Below are 22,530 nucleotides of genomic sequence, written 5' to 3'. Positions count from 1 at the left end.
TTACTGAGTGTCTATCCAATCGTTTACTGAGTGTCTATCCACTCATTTACTGAGTGTCTATCCAATCGTTTGCTGAGTGTCTATCCAATTGTTTATGAGTGTCTATCCAATCGTTTAACGAGTGTCTATCCAAATGTATACTAAATGTCTATCCAATCATTTCCTGAATGTCTATCCAATCGTTTACTAAGTGTCTATTCAATCATTTACTGAGTGTCTATCCAATCATTTACTGAGTGTCTGTGCAATCGTTTACTGAGTGTCTATCTAATCATTTACTGAGTGTCTATCCAAACGTTTACTAAGTGTCTATCCACTCATTCACTGAGCCTCTATCCAATCGTTTACTGAGTGTCTATCCAATCATTTACTGAGCGTCTCTCGAATCGTTTACTGAGAGTCTATCCAATCGTTTACTAAGTGTCTATTCAATCATTTACTGAGTGTCTATCCAATCGTTTACTGAGTGTCTATCCAATCGTTTACTGAGTGTCCATCCAATCATTTACTGAGCATCTATCCAATCGTTTACTGAGTGTCTATCCAATCGTTTACTGAGCTTCTATCCAATCATTTACTGAATGTCTGTCCAATCGTTTACTCAGTGTCTATCCAATCATTTACTGAGTGTCTATCCAATCATTTACTGAGTGTCTATCGAATCATTTGCTGAGTTTCTGTCCAATCGTTTACTAAGTGTCTATCCAATCATTTACAAAGTGCATATCCAATTGTTTACTGAGTGTCTATCCAATCGTTTACTAAATGTCTATTCAATCATTTACTGAGCCTCTATCCAATCGTTTACTGAGTGTCTATCCAATCATTTACTGAGTGTCTATCCAATCATTTGCTGAGTTTCTGTCCAATCGTTTACTGAGTGTCTATCCAATCGTTTACTCAGTGTCTATCCAATCGTTTACTGAGTGTCTATCCAATCATTTACTGAGTGTCTAACCAATTATTTACTGAGTGTCTAACCAATCGTTTACTAAGTGTCTATCCACTCATTTACTGAGTGTCTATCCAATCGTTTACTGAGTGTCTATCCACTCATTTACTGAGTGCCTATCCAATCGTTTGCTGAGTGTCTATCCAATTGTTTATGAGTGTCTATCCAATCGTTTAACGAGTGTCTATCCAATTGTATACTAAATGTCTATCCAATCATTTCCTGAATGTCTATCCAATCGTTTACTAAGTGTCTATTCAATCATTTACTGAGTGTCTATCCAATCATTTACTGAGTGTCTGTGCAATCGTTTACTGAGTGTCTATCTAATCATTTACTGAATGTCTATCCAAACGTTTACTAAGTGTCTATCCACTCATTCACTGAGCCTCTATCCAATCGTTTACTGAGTGTCTATCCAATCATTTACTGAGCGTCTATCGAATCGTTTACTGAGAGTCTATCCAATCGTTTACTAAGTGTCTATTCAATCATTTACTGAGTGTCTATCCAATCGTTTACTGAGTGTCTATCCAATCGTTTACTGAGTGTCCATCCAAATAATTTACTGAGCATCTATCCAATCGTTTACTGAGTGTCTATCCAATCGTTTACTGAGCTTCTATCCAATCATTTACTGAATGTCTGTCCAATCGTTTACTCAGTGTCTATCCAATCGTTTACTGAGTGTCTATCCAATCATTTACTGAGTGTCTATCGAATCATTTGCTGAGTTTCTGTCCAATCGTTTACTAAGTGTCTATCCAATCATTTACAAAGTGCATATCCAATTGTTTACTGAGTGTCTATCCAATCGTTTACTAAATGTCTATTCAATCATTTACTGAGTGTCTATCCAATCGTTTATTGAGTGTCTATCCAATCGTTTACTGAGTGTCCATCCAATCATTTACTGAGCCTCTATCCAATCGTTTACTGAGTGTCTATCCAATCGTTTACTGAGTGTCTATCCAATCATTTGCTGAGTTTCTGTCCAATCGTTTACTCAGTGTCTATCCAATCGTTTACTGAGTGTCTATCCAATCATTTACTGAGTGTCTATCGAATCATTTGCTGAGTTTCTGTCCAATCGTTTACTCAGTGTCTATCCAATCATTTACAAAGTGCATATCCAATTGTTTACTGAGTGTCTATCCAATCGTTTACTGAGTATTTATCGAATCGTTTGCTGAGTTTCTGTCCAATCGTTTACTGAGTGTCTATCCAATCGTTTACTCAGTGTCTATCCAATCGTTTACTGAGTGTCTATCCAATCATTTGCTGAGTTTCTGTCCAATCGTTTACTAAGTGTCTATCCAATCATTTACAAATTGCATATCCAATTGTTTACTGAGTGTCTATCCAATCGTTTACTGAGTGTTTATCGAATCGTTTGCTGAGTTTCTGTCCAATCATTTACTGAGTGTCTATCCAATCGTTTACTCAGTGTCTATCGAATCGTTTACTGAGTGTCTATCCAATCATTTACTGAGTGTCTAACCATTTATTTACTGAGTGTCTATCCAATCGTTTAATGATTGTCTATCCAATCGTTTATTGCGTGTCTATCCAATCGTTTACTGAGTGTCTATCTAATCATTTACTGAATGTCTATCCAATCGTTTACTAAGTGTCTATCCACTCATTTACTGAGTGTCTATCCAATCGTTTACTGAGTGTCTATCCAATTGCATACTAAATGTCTATCGAATCATTTACTAAGTGTCTATCTAATCATTTACAAAATGCATATCCAATCGTTTACTGAGTGTCTATCGAGTCGTTTGCTGAGTGTCTATCCAATCATTTACTGAGCCTCTATCCAATCGTTTACTGAGTGTCTATCCAATCATTTACTGAGCGTCTATCCAATCGTTTACTGAGTGTCTATCCAATCATTTACTGAGCCTCTATCCAATCATTTACTGAGCCTCTATCCAATCGTTTCCTGAGTGTCTATCCAATCGTTTACGAAGTGTCTATTCAATCGTTTACTGAGTGTCTATGAAATCATTTACTGAGTGTCTAACCAATTATTTACTGAGTGTCTAACCAATCGTTTACTAAGTGTCTATCCACTCATTTACTGAGTGTCTATCCAATCGTTACTGAGTGTCTATCCACTCATTTGCTGAGTGTCTATCCAATCGTTTGCTGAGTGTCTATCCAATTGTTTATGAGTGTCTATCCAATCGTTTAACGAGTGTCTATCCAATTGTATACTAAATGTCTATCCAATCATTTCCTGAATGTCTATCCAATCATTTACTGAGCGTCTATCGAATCGTTTACTGAGAGTCTATCCAATCATTTACTAAGTGTCTATTCAATCATTTACTGAGTGTCTATCCAATCGTTTACTGAGTGTCTATCCAATCGTTTACTGAGTGTCCATCCAATCATTTACTGAGCATCGATCCAATCGTTTACTGAGTGTCTATCCAATCGTTTACTGAGCTTCTATCCAATCATTTACTGAATGTCTGTCCAATCGTTTACTCAGTGTCTATCCAATCGTTTACTGAGTGTCTATTGAATCGTTTACTGAGTGTCTATGAAATCGTTTACTAAGTGTCTATCCAATCATTTACTGAGTGTCTATCCAATCGTTTACTGAGTGTCTATCCAATCATTTACTGAGCCTCTATCCAATCGTTTACTGAGTGTCCATCCAATCATTTACTGAGCCTCTATCCAATCGTTTACTGAATGTCTATCCAATCATTTACTGAGTGTCTATCCAATCGTTTTCTGAGTATCTATTCAATTGTTTACTGAGTGCCTATTCAATTGTTTACTGAGTGTTGCCTATCCAATCAGTTACTGAGTGTCGTCTATCCAATCATTTACTGAGCGTATATGCATTTGTTTACTAAGTGTTGTCTCTGCAATTGTTTACTGAGTGTCTATCCTTCTTCTTCTCTTCTTCTGCAGTCACCCGGTGTCAAGGATGACTTGCTTCCACACTAAGATGAGTTCTAAGGTGACTGATGAGAACAATGCAAGATCTGCAATCTCTGGCGCAGGTATGGTGGATGGTGGTTGGAGGGATAGGTGAATGGGGCGTTTGATTTGATGTACATTTCTTCTGCTTTTTGTACTTGGTTTCTGTTTGCTCCTGGCGAACAGACTCGAAGTGTTCTGTGCCTTATCGGATGCTCCTCCTCCACTTTGAGCGGTTTTTGGCCAGGGATTCCAAACAGTCGGTGGGGTTGTTGCATTTTTTCAAGGAGGCTTTGAGGGCGTCCTTGCAGCGTTTTCTCTGAGTGTCTATCCAATCGTTTACTGAATGGCTATCTAAATGTTTACTGAGTGTTGTCCATCCAATCCCTAAGTGAGTGTCTATCCAATCATTTACTGAGTGTCTATCCAATCGTTTACTGAGTGTCTGTGCAATCATTGACGAAGTGTCTGTCCCATCATTTACTGAGTGTATATCCAATCGTTTACTGAGTGTCTATCCAATCGTTTACTGAGTGTCTAACCAATTATTTACTGAGTGTCTAACCAATCGTTTACTAAGTGTCTATCCACTCATTTACTGAGTGTCTATCCATCGTTTACTGAGTGTCTATCCACTCATTTACTGAGTGTCTATCCAATCGTTTGCTGAGTGTCTATCCAATTGTTTATGAGTATCTATCCAATCATTTACTGAGTGTCTATTGAATCATTTGCTGAGTTTCTGTCCAATCGTTTACTAAGTGTCTATCCTATCATTTACAAAGTGCATATCCAATTGTTTACTGAGTGTCTATCCAATCGTTCACTAAATGTCTATTCAATCATTTACTGAGTGTCTATCGAATCGTTTACTGAGAGTCTATCCAATCGTTTACTAAGTGTCGATTCAATCATTTACTGAGTGTCTATCCAATCGTTTACTGAGTGTCTATCCAATCGTTTACTGAGCTTCTATCCAATCATTTACTGAATGTCTGTCCAATCGTTTACTCAGTGTCTATCCAATCATTTACTGAGTGTCTATCCAATCATTTACTGAGTGTCTATCGAATCATTTGCTGAGTTTCTGTCCAATCGTTTACTAAGTGTCTATCCAATCATTTACAATGTGCATATCCAATTGTTTACTGAGTGTCTATCCAATCGTTTACTAAATGTCTATTCAATCATTTACTGAGTGTCTATCCAATCGTTTACTGAGTGTCTATCCAATCGTTTACTGAGTGTCCATCCAATCATTTACTGAGCCTCTATCCAATCGTTTACTGAGTGTCTATCCAATCGTTTACTGAGTGTCTATCCAATCATTTGCTGAGTTTCTGTCCAATCGTTTACTGAGTGTCTATCCAATCGTTTACTCAGTGTCTATCCAATCGTTTACTGAGTGTCTATCCAATCATTTACTGAGTGTCTATCGAATCATTTGCTGAGTTTCTGTCCAATCGTTTACTAAGTGTCTATCCAATCATTTACAAAGTGCATATCCAATTGTTTACTGAGTGTCTATCCAATCGTTTACTGAGTATTTATCGAATCGTTTGCTGAGTTTCTGTCCAATCGTTTACTGAGTGTCTATCCAATCGTTTACTCAGTGTCTATCCAATCGTTTACTGAGTGTCTATCCAATCATTTGCTGAGTTTCTGTCCAATCGTTTACTAAGTGTCTATCCAATCATTTACAAAGTGCATATCCAATCGTTTACTGAGTGTCTATCCAATTGTTTACTGAGTGTTTATCGAATCGTTTGCTGAGTTTCTGTCCAATCGTTTACTGAGTGTCTATCCAATCGTTTACTCAGTGTCTATCCAATCGTTTACTGAGTGTCTATCCAATCATTTACTGAGTGTCTAACCATTTATTTACTGAGTGTCTATCCAATCGTTTAATGATTGTCTATCCAATCGTTTATTGCGTGTCTATCCAATCGTTTACTGAGTGTCTATCTAATCATTTACTGAATGTCTATCCAATCGTTTACTAAGTGTCTATCCACTCATTTACTGAGTGTCTATCCAATCGTTTACTGAGTGTCTATCCAATTGCATACTAAATGTCTATCGAATCATTTACTAAGTGTCTATCTAATCATTTACAAAATGCATATCCAATCGTTTACTGAGTGTCTATCGAGTCGTTTGCTGAGTGTCTATCCAATCATTTACTGAGCCTCTATCCAATCGTTTACTGAGTGTCTATCCAATCATTTACTGAGCGTCTATCCAATCGTTTACTGAGTGTCTATCCAATCATTTACTGAGCCTCTATCCAATCATTTACTGAGCCTCTATCCAATCGTTTCCTGAGTGTCTATCCAATCGTTTACGAAGTGTCTATTCAATCGTTTAATGAGTGTCTATCCAATCATTTACTGAGTGTCTAACCAATTATTTACTGAGTGTCTAACCAATCGTTTACTAAGTGTCTATCCACTCATTTACTGAGTGTCTATCCAATCGTTTACTGAGTGTCTATCCACTCATTTACTGAGTGTCTATCCAATCGTTTGCTGAGTGTCTATCCAATCATTTACTGAGCCTCTATCCAATCGTTTCCTGAGTGTCTATCCAATCGTTTACGAAGTGTCTATTCAATCGTTTACTGAGTGTCTATGAAATCGTTTACTAAGTGTCTATCCAATCATTTACTGAGTGTCTATCCAATCGTTTACTGAGTGTCTATCCAATCATTTACTGAGCCTCTATCCAATCGTTTACTGAGTGTTCATCCTATCATTTACTGAGCCTCTGTCCAATCGTTTACTGAGTGTCTATCCAATCATTTACTGAGTGTCTATCCAATCGTTTACTGAGTATCTATTCAATTGTTTACTGAGTGCCTATTCAATTGTTTACTGAGTGTTGCCTATCCAATCAGTTACTGAGTGTCGTCTATCCAATCATTTACTGAGCGTATATGCATTTGTTTACTAAGTGTTGTCTCTGCAATTGTTTACTGAGTGTCTATCCTTCTTCTTCTCTTCTTCTGCAGTCACCCGGTGTCAAGGATGACTTGCTTCCACACTAAGATGAGTTCTAAGGTGACTGATGAGAACAATGCAAGATCTGCAATCTCTGGCGCAGGTATGGTGGATGGTGGTTGGAGGGATAGGTGAATGGGGCGTTTGATTTGATGTACATTTCTTCTGCTTTTTGTACTTGGTTTCTGTTTGCTCCTGGCGAACAGACTCGAAGTGTTCTGTGCCTTATCGGATGCTCCTCCTCCACTTTGAGCGGTTTTTGGCCAGGGATTCCAAACAGTCGGTGGGGATGTTGCATTTTTTCAAGGAGGCTTTGAGGGCGTCCTTGCAGCGTTTTCTCTGAGTGTCTATCCAATCGTTTACTGAATGGCTATCTAAATGTTTACTGAGTGTTGTCCATCCAATCCCTAAGTGAGTGTCAATCCAATCATTTACTGAGTGTCTATCCAATCGTTTACTGAGTGTCTATCCAATCATTTACTGAGTGTCTGTGCAATCATTGACGAAGTGTCTGTCCCATCATTTACTGAGTGTATATCCAATCGTTTACTGAGTGTCTATCCAATCGTTTAATGAGTGTCTATCCAATCATTTACTGAGTGTCTAACCAATTATTTACTGAGTGTCTAACCAATCGTTTACTAAGTGTCTATCCACTCATTTACTGAGTGTCTATCCATCGTTTACTGAGTGTCTATCCACTCATTTACTGAGTGTCTATCCAATCATTTGCTGAGTGTCTATCCAATTGTTTATGAGTGTCTATCCAATCGTTTAACGAGTGTCTATCCAATTGTATACTAAATGTCTATCCAATCATTTCCTGAATGTCTCTCCAATCGTTTACTAAGTGTCTATTCAATCATTTACTGAGTGTCTATCCAATCATTTACTGAGTGTCTGTGCAATCATTTACTGAGTGTCTATCTAATCATTTACTGAATGTCTATCCAAACGTTTACTAAGTGTCTATCCACTCATTCACTGAGCCTCTATCCAATCGTTTACTGAGTGTCTATCCAATCATTTACTGAGCGTCTATCGAATCGTTTACTGAGAGTCTATCCAATCGTTTACTAAGTGTCTATTCAATCATTTACTGAGTGTCTATCCAATCGTTTACTGAGTGTCTATCCAATCGTTTACTGAGTGTCCATCCAATCATTTACTGAGCATCTATCCAATCGTTTACTGAGTGTCTATCCAATCGTTTACTGAGCTTCTATCCAATCATTTACTGAATGTCTGTCCAATCGTTTACTCAGTGTCTATCCAATCGTTTACTGAGTGTCTATCCAATCATTTACTGAGTGTCTATCGAATCATTTGCTGAGTTTCTGTCCAATCGTTTACTAAGTGTCTATCCAATCATTTACAATGTGCATATCCAATTGTTTACTGAGTGTCTATCCAATCGTTTACTAAATGTCTATTCAATCATTTACTGAGTGTCTATCCAATCGTTTACTGAGTGTCTATCCAATCGTTTACTGAGTGTCCATCCAATCATTTACTGAGCCTCTATCCAATCGTTTACTGAGTGTCTATCCAATCGTTTACTGAGTGTCTATCCAATCATTTGCTGAGTTTCTGTCCAATCGTTTACTGAGTGTCTATCCAATCGTTTACTCAGTGTCTATCCAATCGTTTACTGAGTGTCTATCCAATCATTTACTGAGTGTCTATCGAATCATTTGCTGAGTTTCTGTCCAATCGTTTACTAAGTGTCTATCCAATCATTTACAAAGTGCATATCCAATTGTTTACTGAGTGTCTATCCAATCGTTTACTGAGTATTTATCGAATCGTTTGCTGAGTTTCTGTCCAATCGTTTACTGAGTGTCTATCCAATCGTTTACTCAGTGTCTATCCAATCGTTTACTGAGTGTCTATCCAATCATTTGCTGAGTTTCTGTCCAATCGTTTACTAAGTGTCTATCCAATCATTTACAAAGTGCATATCCAATCGTTTACTGAGTGTCTATCCAATTGTTTACTGAGTGTTTATTGAATCGTTTGCTGAGTTTCTGTCCAATCGTTTACTGAGTGTCTATCCAATCGTTTACTCAGTGTCTATCCAATCGTTTACTGAGTGTCTATCCAATCATTTACTGAGTGTCTAACCATTTATTTACTGAGTGTCTATCCAATCGTTTAATGATTGTCTATCCAATCGTTTATTGCGTGTCTATCCAATCGTTTACTGAGTGTCTATCTAATCATTTACTGAATGTCTATCCAATCGTTTACTAAGTGTCTATCCACTCATTTACTGAGTGTCTATCCAATCGTTTACTGAGTGTCTATCCAATTGCATACTAAATGTCTATCGAATCATTTACTAAGTGTCTATCTAATCATTTACAAAATGCATATCCAATCGTTTACTGAGTGTCTATCGAGTCGTTTGCTGAGTGTCTATCCAATCATTTACTGAGCCTCTATCCAATCGTTTACTGAGTGTCTATCCAATCATTTACTGAGCGTCTATCCAATCGTTTACTGAGTGTCTATCCAATCATTTACTGAGCCTCTATCCAATCATTTACTGAGCCTCTGTCCAATCGTTTCCTGAGTGTCTATCCAATCGTTTACGAAGTGTCTATTCAATCGTTTAATGAGTGTCTATTCAATCATTTACTGAGTGTCTAACCAATTATTTACTGAGTGTCTAACCAATCGTTTACTAAGTGTCTATCCACTCATTTACTGAGTGTCTATCCAATCGTTTACTGAGTGTCTATCCACTCATTTACTGAGTGTCTATCCAATCGTTTGCTGAGTGTCTATCCAATCATTTACTGAGCCTCTATCCAATCGTTTCCTGAGTGTCTATCCAATCGTTTACGAAATGTCTATTCAATCGTTTACTGAGTGTCTATGAAATCGTTTACTAAGTGTCTATCCAATCATTTACTGAGTGTCTATCCAATTGTTTACTGAGTGTCTATCCAATCATTTACTGAGCCTCTATCCAATCGTTTACTGAGTGTCCATCCAATCATTTACTGAGCCTCTATCCAATCGTTTACTGAGTGTCTATCCAATCATTTACTGAGTGTCTATCCAATCGTTTACTGAGTATCTATTCAATTGTTTACTGAGTGCCTATTCAATTGTTTACTGAGTGTTGCCTATCCAATCAGTTACTGAGTGTCGTCTATCCAATCATTTACTGAGCGTATATGCATTTGTTTACTAAGTGTTGTCTCTGCAATTGTTTACTGAGTGTCTATCCTTCTTCTTCTCTTCTTCTGCAGTCACCCGGTGTCAAGGATGACTTGCTTCCACACTAAGATGAGTTCTAAGGTGACTGATGAGAACAATGCAAGATCTGCAATCTCTGGCGCAGGTATGGTGGATGGTGGTTGGAGGGATAGGTGAATGGGGCGTTTGATTTGATGTCCATTTCTTCTGCTTTTTGTACTTGGTTTCTGTTTGCTCCTGGCGAACAGACTCGAAGTGTTCTGTGCCTTATCGGATGCTCCTCCTCCACTTTGAGCGGTTTTTGGCCAGGGATTCCAAACAGTCGGTGGGGATGTTGCATTTTTTCAAGGAGGCTTTGAGGGCGTCCTTGCAGCGTTTTCTCTGAGTGTCTATCCAATCGTTTACTGAATGGCTATCTAAATGTTTACTGAGTGTTGTCCATCCAATCCCTAAGTGAGTGTCTATCCAATCATTTACTGAGTGTCTATCCAATCGTTTACTGAGTGTCTATCCAATCATTTACTGAGTGTCTGTGCAATCATTGACGAAGTGTCTGTCCCATCATTTACTGAGTGTATATCCAATCGTTTACTGAGTGTCTATCCAATCGTTTAATGAGTGTCTATCCAATCATTTACTGAGTGTCTAACCAATTATTTACTGAGTGTCTAACCAATCGTTTACTAAGTGTCTATCCACTCATTTACTGAGTGTCTATCCATCGTTTACTGAGTGTCTATCCACTCATTTACTGAGTGTCTATCCAATCATTTGCTGAGCGTCTATCCAATTGTTTATGAGTGTCTATCCAATCGTTTAACGAGTGTCTATCCAATTGTATACTAAATGTCTATCCAATCATTTCCTGAATGTCTCTCCAATCGTTAACTCAGTGTCTATTCAATCATTTACTGAGTGTCTATCCAATCATTTACTGAGTGTCTGTGCAATCGTTTACTGAGTGTCTATCTAATCATTTACTGAATGTCTATCCAAACGTTTACTAAGTGTCTATCCACTCATTCACTGAGCCTCTATCCAATCGTTTACTGAGTGTCTATCCAATCATTTACTGAGCGTCTATCGAATCGTTTACTGAGAGTCTATCCAATCGTTTACTAAGTGTCTATTCAATCATTTACTGAGTGTCTATCCAATCGTTTACTGAGTGTCTATCCAATCGTTTACTGAGTGTCCATCCAATCATTTACTGAGCATCTATCCAATCGTTTACTGAGTGTCTATCCAATCGTTTACTGAGCTTCTATCCAATCATTTGCTGAATGTCTGTCCAATCGTTTACTCAGTGTCTATCCAATCGTTTACTGAGTGTCTATCCAATCATTTACTGAGTGTCTATCGAATCATTTGCTGAGTTTCTGTCCAATCGTTTACTAAGTGTCTATCCAATCATTTACAATGTGCATATCCAATTGTTTACTGAGTGTCTATCCAATCGTTTACTAAGTGTCTATTCAATCATTTACTGAGTGTCTATCCAATCGTTTACTGAGTGTCTATCCAATCGTTTACTGAGTGTCCATCCAATCATTTACTGAGCCTCTATCCAATCGTTTACTGAGTGTCTATCCAATCGTTTACTGAGTGTCTATCCAATCATTTGCTGAGTTTCTGTCCAATCGTTTACTGAGTATCTATCCAATCGTTTACTCAGTGTCTATCCAATCGTTTACTGAGTGTCTATCCAATCATTTACTGAGTGTCTATCGAATCATTTGCTGAGTTTCTGTCCAATCGTTTACTAAGTGTCTATCCAATCATTTACAATGTGCATATCCAATTGTTTACTGAGTGTCTATCCAATCGTTTACTAAATGTCTATTCAATCATTTACTGAGTGTCTATCCAATCGTTTACTGAGTGTCTATCCAATCGTTTACTGAGTGTCTATCCAATCATTTGCTGAGTTTCTGTCCAATCGTTTACTGAGTGTCTATCCAATCGTTTACTCAGTGTCTATCCAATCGTTTACTGAGTGTCTATCCAATCATTTACTGAGTGTCTATCGAATCATTTGCTGAGTTTCTGTCCAATCGTTTACTAAGTGTCTATCCAATCATTTACAAAGTGCATATCCAATTGTTTACTGAGTGTCTATCCAATCGTTTACTGAGTATTTATCGAATCGTTTGCTGAGTTTCTGTCCAATCGTTTACTGAGTGTCTATCCAATCGTTTACTCAGTGTCTATCCAATCGTTTACTGAGTGTCTATCCAATCATTTGCTGAGTTTCTGTCCAATCGTTTACTAAGTGTCTATCCAATCATTTACAAAGTGCATATCCAATCGTTTACTGAGTGTCTATCCAATTGTTTACTGAGTGTTTATCGAATCGTTTGCTGAGTTTCTGTCCAATCGTTTACTGAGTGTCTATCCAATCGTTTACTCAGTGTCTATCCAATCGTTTACTGAGTGTCTATCCAATCATTTACTGAGTGTCTAACCATTTATTTACTGAGTGTCTGTCCAATCGTTTACTGAGTGTCTATCCAATCGTTTACTCAGTGTCTATCCAATCGTTTACTAAGTGTCTATCCACTCATTTACTGAGTGTCTATCCAATCGTTTACTGAGTGTCTATCCAATTGCACACTAAATGTCTATCGAATCATTTACTAAGTGTCTATCTAATCATTTACAAAATGCATATCCAATCGTTTACTGAGTGTCTATCGAGTCTTTTGCTGAGTGTCTATCCAATCATTTACTGAGCCTCTATCCAATCGTTTACTGAGTGTCTATCCAATCATTTACTGAGCGTCTATCCAATCGTTTACTGAGTGTCTATCCAATCATTTACTGAGCCTCTATCCAATCATTTACTGAGCCTCTATCCAATCGTTTCCTGAGTGTCTATCCAATCGTTTACGAAGTGTCTATTCAATCGTTTAATGAGTGTCTATTCAATCATTTACTGAGTGTCTAACCAATTATTTACTGAGTGTCTAACCAATCGTTTACTAAGTGTCTATCCACTCATTTACTGAGTGTCTATCCAATCGTTTACTGAGTGTCTATCCACTCATTTACTGAGTGTCTATCCAATCGTTTGCTGAGTGTCTATCCAATCATTTACTGAGCCTCTATCCAATCGTTTCCTGAGTGTCTATCCAATCGTTTACGAAGTGTCTATTCAATCGTTTACTGAGTGTCTATGAAATCGTTTACTAAGTGTCTATCCAATCATTTACTGAGTGTCTATCCAATCGTTTACTGAGTGTCTATCCAATCATTTACTGAGCCTCTATCCAATCGTTTACTGAGTGTCCATCCAATCATTTACTGAGCCTCTATCCAATCGTTTACTGAGTGTCTATCCAATCATTTACTGAGTGTCTATCCAATCGTTTACTGAGTATCTATTCAATTGTTTACTGAGTGCCTATTCAATTGTTTACTGAGTGTTGCCTATCCAATCAGTTACTGAGTGTCGTCTATCCAATCATTTACTGAGCGTATATGCATTTGTTTACTAAGTGTTGTCTCTGCAATTGTTTACTGAGTGTCTATCCTTCTTCTTCTCTTCTTCTGCAGTCACCCGGTGTCAAGGATGACTTGCTTCCACACTAAGATGAGTTCTAAGGTGACTGATGAGAACAATGCAAGATCTGCAATCTCTGGCGCAGGTATGGTGGATGGTGGTTGGAGGGATAGGTGAATGGGGCGTTTGATTTGATGTCCATTTCTTCTGCTTTTTGTACTTGGTTTCTGTTTGCTCCTGGCGAACAGACTCGAAGTGTTCTGTGCCTTATCGGATGCTCCTCCTCCACTTTGAGCGGTTTTTGGCCAGGGATTCCAAACAGTCGGTGGGGTTGTTGCATTTTTTCAAGGAGGCTTTGAGGGCGTCCTTGCAGCGTTTTCTCTGAGTGTCTATCCAATCGTTTACTGAATGGCTATCTAAATGTTTACTGAGTGTTGTCCATCCAATCCCTAAGTGAGTGTCTATCCAATCATTTACTGAGTGTCTATCCAATCGTTTACTGAGTGTCTATCCAATCATTTACTGAGTGTCTGTGCAATCATTGACGAAGTGTCTGTCCCATCATTTACTGAGTGTATATCCAATCGTTTACTGAGTGTCTATCCAATCGTTTAATGAGTGTCTATCCAATCATTTACTGAGTGTCTAACCAATTATTTACTGAGTGTCTAACCAATCGTTTACTAAGTGTCTATCCACTCATTTACTGAGTGTCTATCCATCGTTTACTGAGTGTCTATCCACTCATTTACTGAGTGTCTATCCAATCATTTGCTGAGTGTCTATCCAATTGTTTATGAGTGTCTATCCAATCGTTTAACGAGTGTCTATCCAATTGTATACTAAATGTCTATCCAATCATTTCCTGAATGTCTCTCCAATCGTTTACTAAGTGTCTATTCAATCATTTACTGAGTGTCTATCCAATCATTTACTGAGTGTCTGTGCAATCGTTTACTGAGTGTCTATCTAATCATTTACTGAATGTCTATCCAAACGTTTACTAAGTGTCTATCCACTCATTCACTGAGCCTCTATCCAATCGTTTACTGAGTGTCTATCCAATCATTTACTGAGCGTCTATCGAATCGTTTACTGAGAGTCTATCCAATCGTTTACTAAGTGTCTATTCAATCATTTACTGAGTGTCTATCCAATCGTTTACTGAGTGTCTATCCAATCGTTTACTGAGTGTCCATCCAATCATTTACTGAGCATCTATCCAATCGTTTACTGAGTGTCTATCCAATCGTTTACTGAGCTTCTATCCAATCATTTACTGAATGTCTGTCCAATCGTTTACTCAGTGTCTATCCAATCGTTTACTGAGTGTCTATCCAATCATATACTGAGTGTCTATCGAATCATTTGCTGAGTTTCTGTCCAATCGTTTATTAAGTGTCTATCCAATCATTTACAATGTGCATATCCAATTGTTTACTGAGTGTCTATCCAATCGTTTACTAAATGTCTATTCAATCATTTACTGAGTGTCTATCCAATCGTTTACTGAGTGTCTATCCAATCGTTTACTGAGTGTCCATCCAATCATTTACTGAGCCTCTATCCAATCGTTTACTGAGTGTCTATCCAATCGTTTACTGAGTGTCTATCCAATCATTTGCTGAGTTTCTGTCCAATCGTTTACTGAGTGTCTATCCAATCGTTTACTCAGTGTCTATCCAATCGTTTACTGAGTGTCTATCCAATCATTTACTGAGTGTCTATCGAATCATTTGCTGAGTTTCTGTCCAATCGTTTACTAAGTGTCTATCCAATCATTTACAAAGTGCATATCCAATTGTTTACTGAGTGTCTATCCAATCGTTTACTGAGTATTTATCGAATCGTTTGCTGAGTTTCTGTCCAATCGTTTACTGAGTGTCTATCCAATCGTTTACTCAGTGTCTATCCAATCGTTTACTGAGTGTCTATCCAATCATTTGCTGAGTTTCTGTCCAATCGTTTACTAAGTGTCTATCCAATCATTTACAAAGTGCATATCCAATCGTTTACTGAGTGTCTATCCAATTGTTTACTGAGTGTTTATCGAATCGTTTGCTGAGTTTCTGTCCAATCGTTTACTGAGTGTCTATCCAATCGTTTACTCAGTGTCTATCCAATCGTTTACTGAGTGTCTATCCAATCATTTACTGAGTGTCTAACCATTTATTTACTGAGTGTCTATCCAATCGTTTAATGATTGTCTATCCAAACGTTTATTGCGTGTCTATCCAATCGTTTACTGAGTGTCTATCTAATCATTTACTGAATGTCTATCCAATCGTTTACTAAGTGTCTATCCACTCATTTACTGAGTGTCTATCCAATCGTTTACTGAGTGTCTATCCAATTGCATACTAAATGTCTATCGAATCATTTACTAAGTGTCTATCTAATCATTTACAAAATGCATATCCAATCGTTTACTGAGTGTCTATCGAGTCGTTTGCTGAGTGTCTATCCAATCATTTACTGAGCCTCTATCCAATCGTTTACTGAGTGTCTATCCAATCATTTACTGAGCGTCGATCCAATCGTTTACTGAGTGTCTATCCAATCATTTACTGAGCCTCTATCCAATCATTTACTGAGCCTCTATCCAATCGTTTCCTGAGTGTCTATCCAATCGTTTACGAAGTGTCTATTCAATCGTTTAATGAGTGTCTATCCAATCATTTACTGAGTGTCTAACCAATTATTTACTGAGTGTCTATCCAATCGTTTACTGAGTGTCTATCCACTCATTTACTGAGTGTCTATCCAATCGTTTGCTGAGTGTCTATCCAATTGTTTATGAGTGTCTATCCAATCGTTTAACGAGTGTCTATCCAATTGTATACTAAATGTCTATCCAATCATTTCCTGAATGTCTATCCAATCGTTTACTAAGTGTCTATTCAATCATTTACTGAGTGTCTATCCAATCATTTACTGAGTGTCTGTGCAATCGTTTACTGAGTGTCTATCTAATCATTTACTGAGTGTCTATCCAAACGTTTATTAAGTGTCTATCCACTCATTCACTGAGCCTCTATCCAATCGTTTACTGAGTGTCTATCCAATCATTTACTGAGCGTCTATCGAATCGTTTACTGAGAGTCTATCCAATCGTTTACTAAGTGTCTATTCAATCATTTACTGAGTGTCTATCCAATCGTTTACTGAGTGTCTATCCAATCGTTTACTGAGTGTCCATCCAATCATTTACTGAGCATCTATCCAATCGTTTACTGAGTGTCTATCCAATCGTTTACTGAGCTTCTATCCAATCATTTACTGAATGTCTGTCCAATCGTTTACTCAGTGTCTATCCAATCGTTTACTGAGTGTCTATCCAATCATTTACTGAGTGTCTATCGAATCATTTGCTGAGTTTCTGTCCAATCGTTTACTAAGTGTCTATCCAATCATTTACAAAGTGCATATCCAATTGTTTACTGAGTGTCTATCCAATCGTTTACTAAATGTCTATTCAATCATTTACTGAGTGTCTATCCAATCGTTAACTGAGTGTCTATCCAATCGTTTACTGAGTGTCCATCCAATCATTTACTGAGCCTCTATCCAATCGTTTACTGAGTGTCTATCCAATCGTTTACTGAGTGTCTATCCAATCATTTGCTGAGTTTCTGTCCAATCGTTTACTGAGTGTCTATCCAATCGTTTACTCAGTGTCTATCCAATCGTTTACTGAGTGTCTATCCAATCATTTACTGAGTGTCTAACCAATTATTTACTGAGTGTCTAACCAATCGTTTACTAAGTGTCTATCCACTCATTTACTGAGTGTCTATCCAATCGTTTACTGAGTGTCTATCCACTCATTTACTGAGTGTCTATCCAATCGTTTGCTGAGTGTCTATCCAATTGTTTATGAGTGTCTATCCAATCGTTTAACGAGTGTCTATCCAATTGTATACTAAATGTCTATCCAATCATTTCCTGAATGTCTATCCAATCGTTTACTAAGTGTCTATTCAATCATTTACTGAGTGTCTATCCAATCATTTACTGAGTGTCTGTGCAATCGTTTACTGAGTGTCTATCTAATCATTTACTGAATGTCTATCCAAACGTTTACTAAGTGTCTATCCACTCATTCACTGAGCCTCTATCCAATCGTTTACTGAGTGTCTATCCAATCATTTACTGAGCGTCTATCGAATCGTTTACTGAGAGTCTATCCAATCGTTTACTAAGTGTCTATTCAATCATTTACTGAGTGTCTATCCAATCGTTTACTGAGTGTCTATCCAATCGTTTACTGAGTGTCCATCCAAATAATTTACTGAGCATCTATCCAATCGTTTACTGAGTGTCTATCCAATCGTTTACTGAGCTTCTATCCAATCATTTACTGAATGTCTGTCCAATCGTTTACTCAGTGTCTATCCAATCGTTTACTGAGTGTCTATCCAATCATTTACTGAGTGTCTATCGAATCATTTGCTGAGTTTCTGTCCAATCGTTTACTAAGTGTCTATCCAATCATTTACAATGTGCATATCCAATTGTTTACTGAGTGTCTATCCAATCGTTTACTAAATGTCTATTCAATCATTTACTGAGTGTCTATCCAATCGTTTACTGAGTGTCTATCCAATCGTTTACTGAGTGTCCATCCAATCATTTACTGAGCCTCTATCCAATCGTTTACTGAGTGTCTATTCAATCGTTTACTGAGTGTCTATCCAATCATTTGCTGAGTTTCTGTCCAATCGTTTACTCAGTGTCTATCCAATCGTTTACTGAGTGTCCATCCAATCATTTACTGAGTGTCTATCGAATCATTTGCTGAGTTTCTGTCCCATCGTTTACTAAGTGTCTATCCAATCATTTACAAAGTGCATATCCAATTGTTTACTGCGTGTCTATCCAATCGTTTACTGAGTATTTATCGAATCGTTTGCTGAGTTTCTGTCCAATCGTTTACTGAGTGTCTATCCAATCGTTTACTCAGTGTCTATCCAATCGTTTACTGAGTGTCTATCCAATCATTTGCTGAGTTTCTGTCCAATCGTTTACTAAGTGTCTATCCAATCATTTACAAATTGCATATCCAATTGTTTACTGAGTGTCTATCCAATCGTTTACTGAGTGTTTATCGAATCGTTTGCTGAGTTTCTGTCCAATCGTTTACTGAGTGTCTATCCAATCGTTTACTCAGTGTCTATCCAATCGTTTACTGAGTGTCTATCCAATCATTTACTGAGTGTCTAACCATTTATTTACTGAGTGTCTATCCAATCGTTTAATGATTGTCTATCCAATCGTTTATTGCGTGTCTATCCAATCGTTTACTGAGTGTCTATCTAATCATTTACTGAATGTCTATCCAATCGTTTACTAAGTGTCTATCCACTCATTTACTGAGTGTCTATCCAATCGTTTACTGAGTGTCTATCCAATTGCATACTAAATGTCTATCGAATCATTTACTAAGTGTCTATCTAATCATTTACAAAATGCATATCCAATCGTTTACTGAGTGTCTATCGAGTCGTTTGCTGAGTGTCTATCCAATCATTTACTGAGCCTCTATCCAATCGTTTACTGAGTGTCTATCCAATCATTTACTGAGCGTCTATCCAATCGTTTACTGAGTGTCTATCCAATCATTTACTGAGCCTCTATCCAATCATTTACTGAGCCTCTATCCAATCGTTTCCTGAGTGTCTATCCAATCGTTTACGAAGTGTCTATTCAATCGTTTACTGAGTGTCTATGAAATCATTTACTGAGTGTCTAACCAATTATTTACTGAGTGTCTAACCAATCGTTTACTAAGTGTCTATCCACTCATTTACTGAGTGTCTATCCAATCGTTTACTGAGTGTCTATCCACTCATTTACTGAGTGTCTATCCAATCGTTTGCTGAGTGTCTATCCAATTGTTTATGAGTGTCTATCCAATCGTTTAACGAGTGTCTATTCAATTGTATACTAAATGTCTATCCAATCATTTCCTGAATGTCTATCCAATCATTTACTAAGCGTCTATCGAATCGTTTACTGAGAGTCTATCCAATCGTTTACTAAGTGTCTATTCAATCATTTACTGAGTGTCTATCCAATCGTTTACTGAGTGTCTATCCAATCGTTTACTGAGTGTCCATCCAATCATTTACTGAGCATCTATCCAATCGTTTACTGAGTGTCTATCCAATCATTTACTGAGCTTCTATCCAATCATTTACTGAATGTCTGTCCAATCGTTTACTCAGTGTCTATCCAATCGTTTACTGAGTGTCTATCCAATCATTTACTGAGTGTCTATCGAATCATTTGCTGAGTTTCTGTCCAATCGTTTACTAAGTGTCTATCCAATCATTTACAAAGTGCATATCCAATTGTTTACTGAGTGTCTATCCAATCGTTTACTAAATGTCTATTCAATCATTTACTGAGTGTCTATCCAATCGTTAACTGAGTGTCTATCCAATCGTTTACTGAGTGTCCATCCAATCATTTACTGAGCCTCTATCCAATCGTTTACTGAGTGTCTATCCAATCGTTTACTGAGTGTCTATCCAATCATTTGCTGAGTTTCTGTCCAATCGTTTACTGAGTGTCTATCCAATCGTTTACTCAGTGTCTATCCAATCGTTTACTGAGTGTCTATCCAATCATTTACTGAGTGTCTATCGAATCATTTGCTGAGTTTCTGTCCAATCGTTTACTAAGTGTCTATCCAATCGTTTACTGATTGTCTATCCAATCGTTTACTGAGTGTCTATCTAATTATTTACTGAATGTCTATCCAATCATTTACTAAGTGTCTGTCCCATCATTTACTGAATGTCTATCTAATCATTTACTGAGTGTCTATCCCATTATTTACTGAGTGTCTATCCAATCATTTACTGAGTGTCTATCGAATCATTTGCTGAGTTTCTGTCCAATCGTTTACTAAGTGTCTATCCAATCATTTACAAAGTGCATATCCAATTGTTTACTGAGTGTCTATCCAATCGTTTACTGAGTGTTTATCGAATCGTTTGCTGAGTTTCTGTCCAATCGTTTACTCAGTGTCTATCCAATCGTTTACTGAGTGTCTATCCAATCATTTACTGAGTGTCTAACCATTAATTTACTGAGTGTCTATCCAATCGTTTAATGATTGTCTATCCAATCGTTTAATTCCTTGTCTATCCAATCGTTTACTGAGTGTCTATCTAATTATTTACTGAATGTCTATCTAATCGTTTACTAAGTGTCTATCCACTCATTTACTGAGTGTCTATCCAATCGTTTACTGAGTGTCTATCCAATTGTTTATGAGTGTCTATGCAATCGTTTAACAAGTGTCTTTCCAATTGCATACTAAATGTCTATCGAATCATTTACTAAGTGTCTATCTAATCATTTACAAAGTGCATATCCAATCATTTACTGAGTGTCTATCGAGTCGTTTGCTGAGTGTCTATCCAATCATTTACTGAGCCTCTATCCAATCGTTTACTGAGTGTCTATCCAATCATTTACTGAGCGTCTATCCAATCGTTTACTGAGTGTCTATCCAATCATTTACTGAGCCTCTATCCAATCATTTACTGAGCCTCTATCCAATCGTTTCCTGAGTGTCTATCCAATCGTTTACGAAGTGTCTATTCAATCGTTTACTGAGTGTCTATGAAATCGTTTACTAAGTGTCTATCCAATCATTTACTGAGTGTCTATCCAATCGTTTACTGAGTGTCTATCCAATCATTTACTGAGCCTCTATCCAATCGTTTACTGAGTGTCCATCCAATCATTTACTGAGCCTCTATCCAATCGTTTACTGAGTGTCTATCCAATCATTTACTGAGTGTCTATCCAATCGTTTACTGAGTGTCTATCCAATCATTTACTGAGCCTCTATCCACTCATTTACTGAGCCTCTATCCAATCGTTTACTGAGTGTCTATCCAATCGTTTATGAAGTGTCTATTCAATCGTTTACTGAGTGTCTATCCAATCATTTACTGAGTGTCTATCCAATCGTTTACTGAGTGTCTATCCAATCGTTTACTGAGTGTCTATCAAATCATTTACTCAGTGTCTATCCAATCATTTACTGAGTGTCTATCCAATCGTTTACTGAGTGTCTATCCAATCATTTACTGAGTGTCTATCAAATCATTTACTCAGTGTCTATCCAATCATTTACTGCATGTCTATCCAATCGTTTACTGAGTGTCTATCCAATCGTTTACTGAGTGTCTATCCCATTATTTACTGCGTGTCTATCCAATCATTTACTGAGTGTCTATCGAATCATTTGCTGAGTTTATGTCCAATCATTTACTGAGTGTCTATCAAATCATTTACTAAGTGTCTATCCAATCATTTACTGAGTGTCTATCAAATCATTTACTCAGTGTCTATCCAATCGTTTACTGAGTGTCTATCCAATCATTTACTGAGTGTCCATCCAATTGTTTACTGAGTGTCTATCCAATCGTTTACTGATTGTCTATCCAATCGTTTACTGAGTGTCTATCAAATTATTTACTGAATGTCTATCCAATCGTTTAATAAGTGTCTGCCCCATCATTTACTGAATGTCTATCCCATTATTTACTGAGTGTCTATCCCATTATTTACTGAGTGTCTATCCAATCATTTACTGAGTGTCTATCCAATCATTTACGGAGCCTCTATCCAATCATTTACTGAGCCTCTATCCAATCGTTTCCTGAGTGTCTATCCAATCGTTTACGAAGTGTCTATTCAATCGTTTACTTAGTGTCTATGAAATCGTTTACTAAGTGTCTATCCAATCATTTACTGAGTGTCTATCCAATCGTTTACTGAGTGTCTATCCAATCATTTACTGAGCCTCTATCCAATCGTTTACTGAGTGTCCATCCAATCATTTACTGAGCCTCTATCCAATCGTTTACTGAGTGTCTATCCAATCATTTACTGAGTGTCTATCC

This window comes from Pristiophorus japonicus, chromosome 4 (assembly GCF_044704955.1).
Source record: "Pristiophorus japonicus isolate sPriJap1 chromosome 4, sPriJap1.hap1, whole genome shotgun sequence".
NCBI classification, from domain to species: domain Eukaryota; kingdom Metazoa; phylum Chordata; class Chondrichthyes; family Pristiophoridae; genus Pristiophorus; species Pristiophorus japonicus.
The sequence above is the reverse complement of the archived record's forward strand: the minus strand, read 5'-3'. Positions refer to the sequence as shown.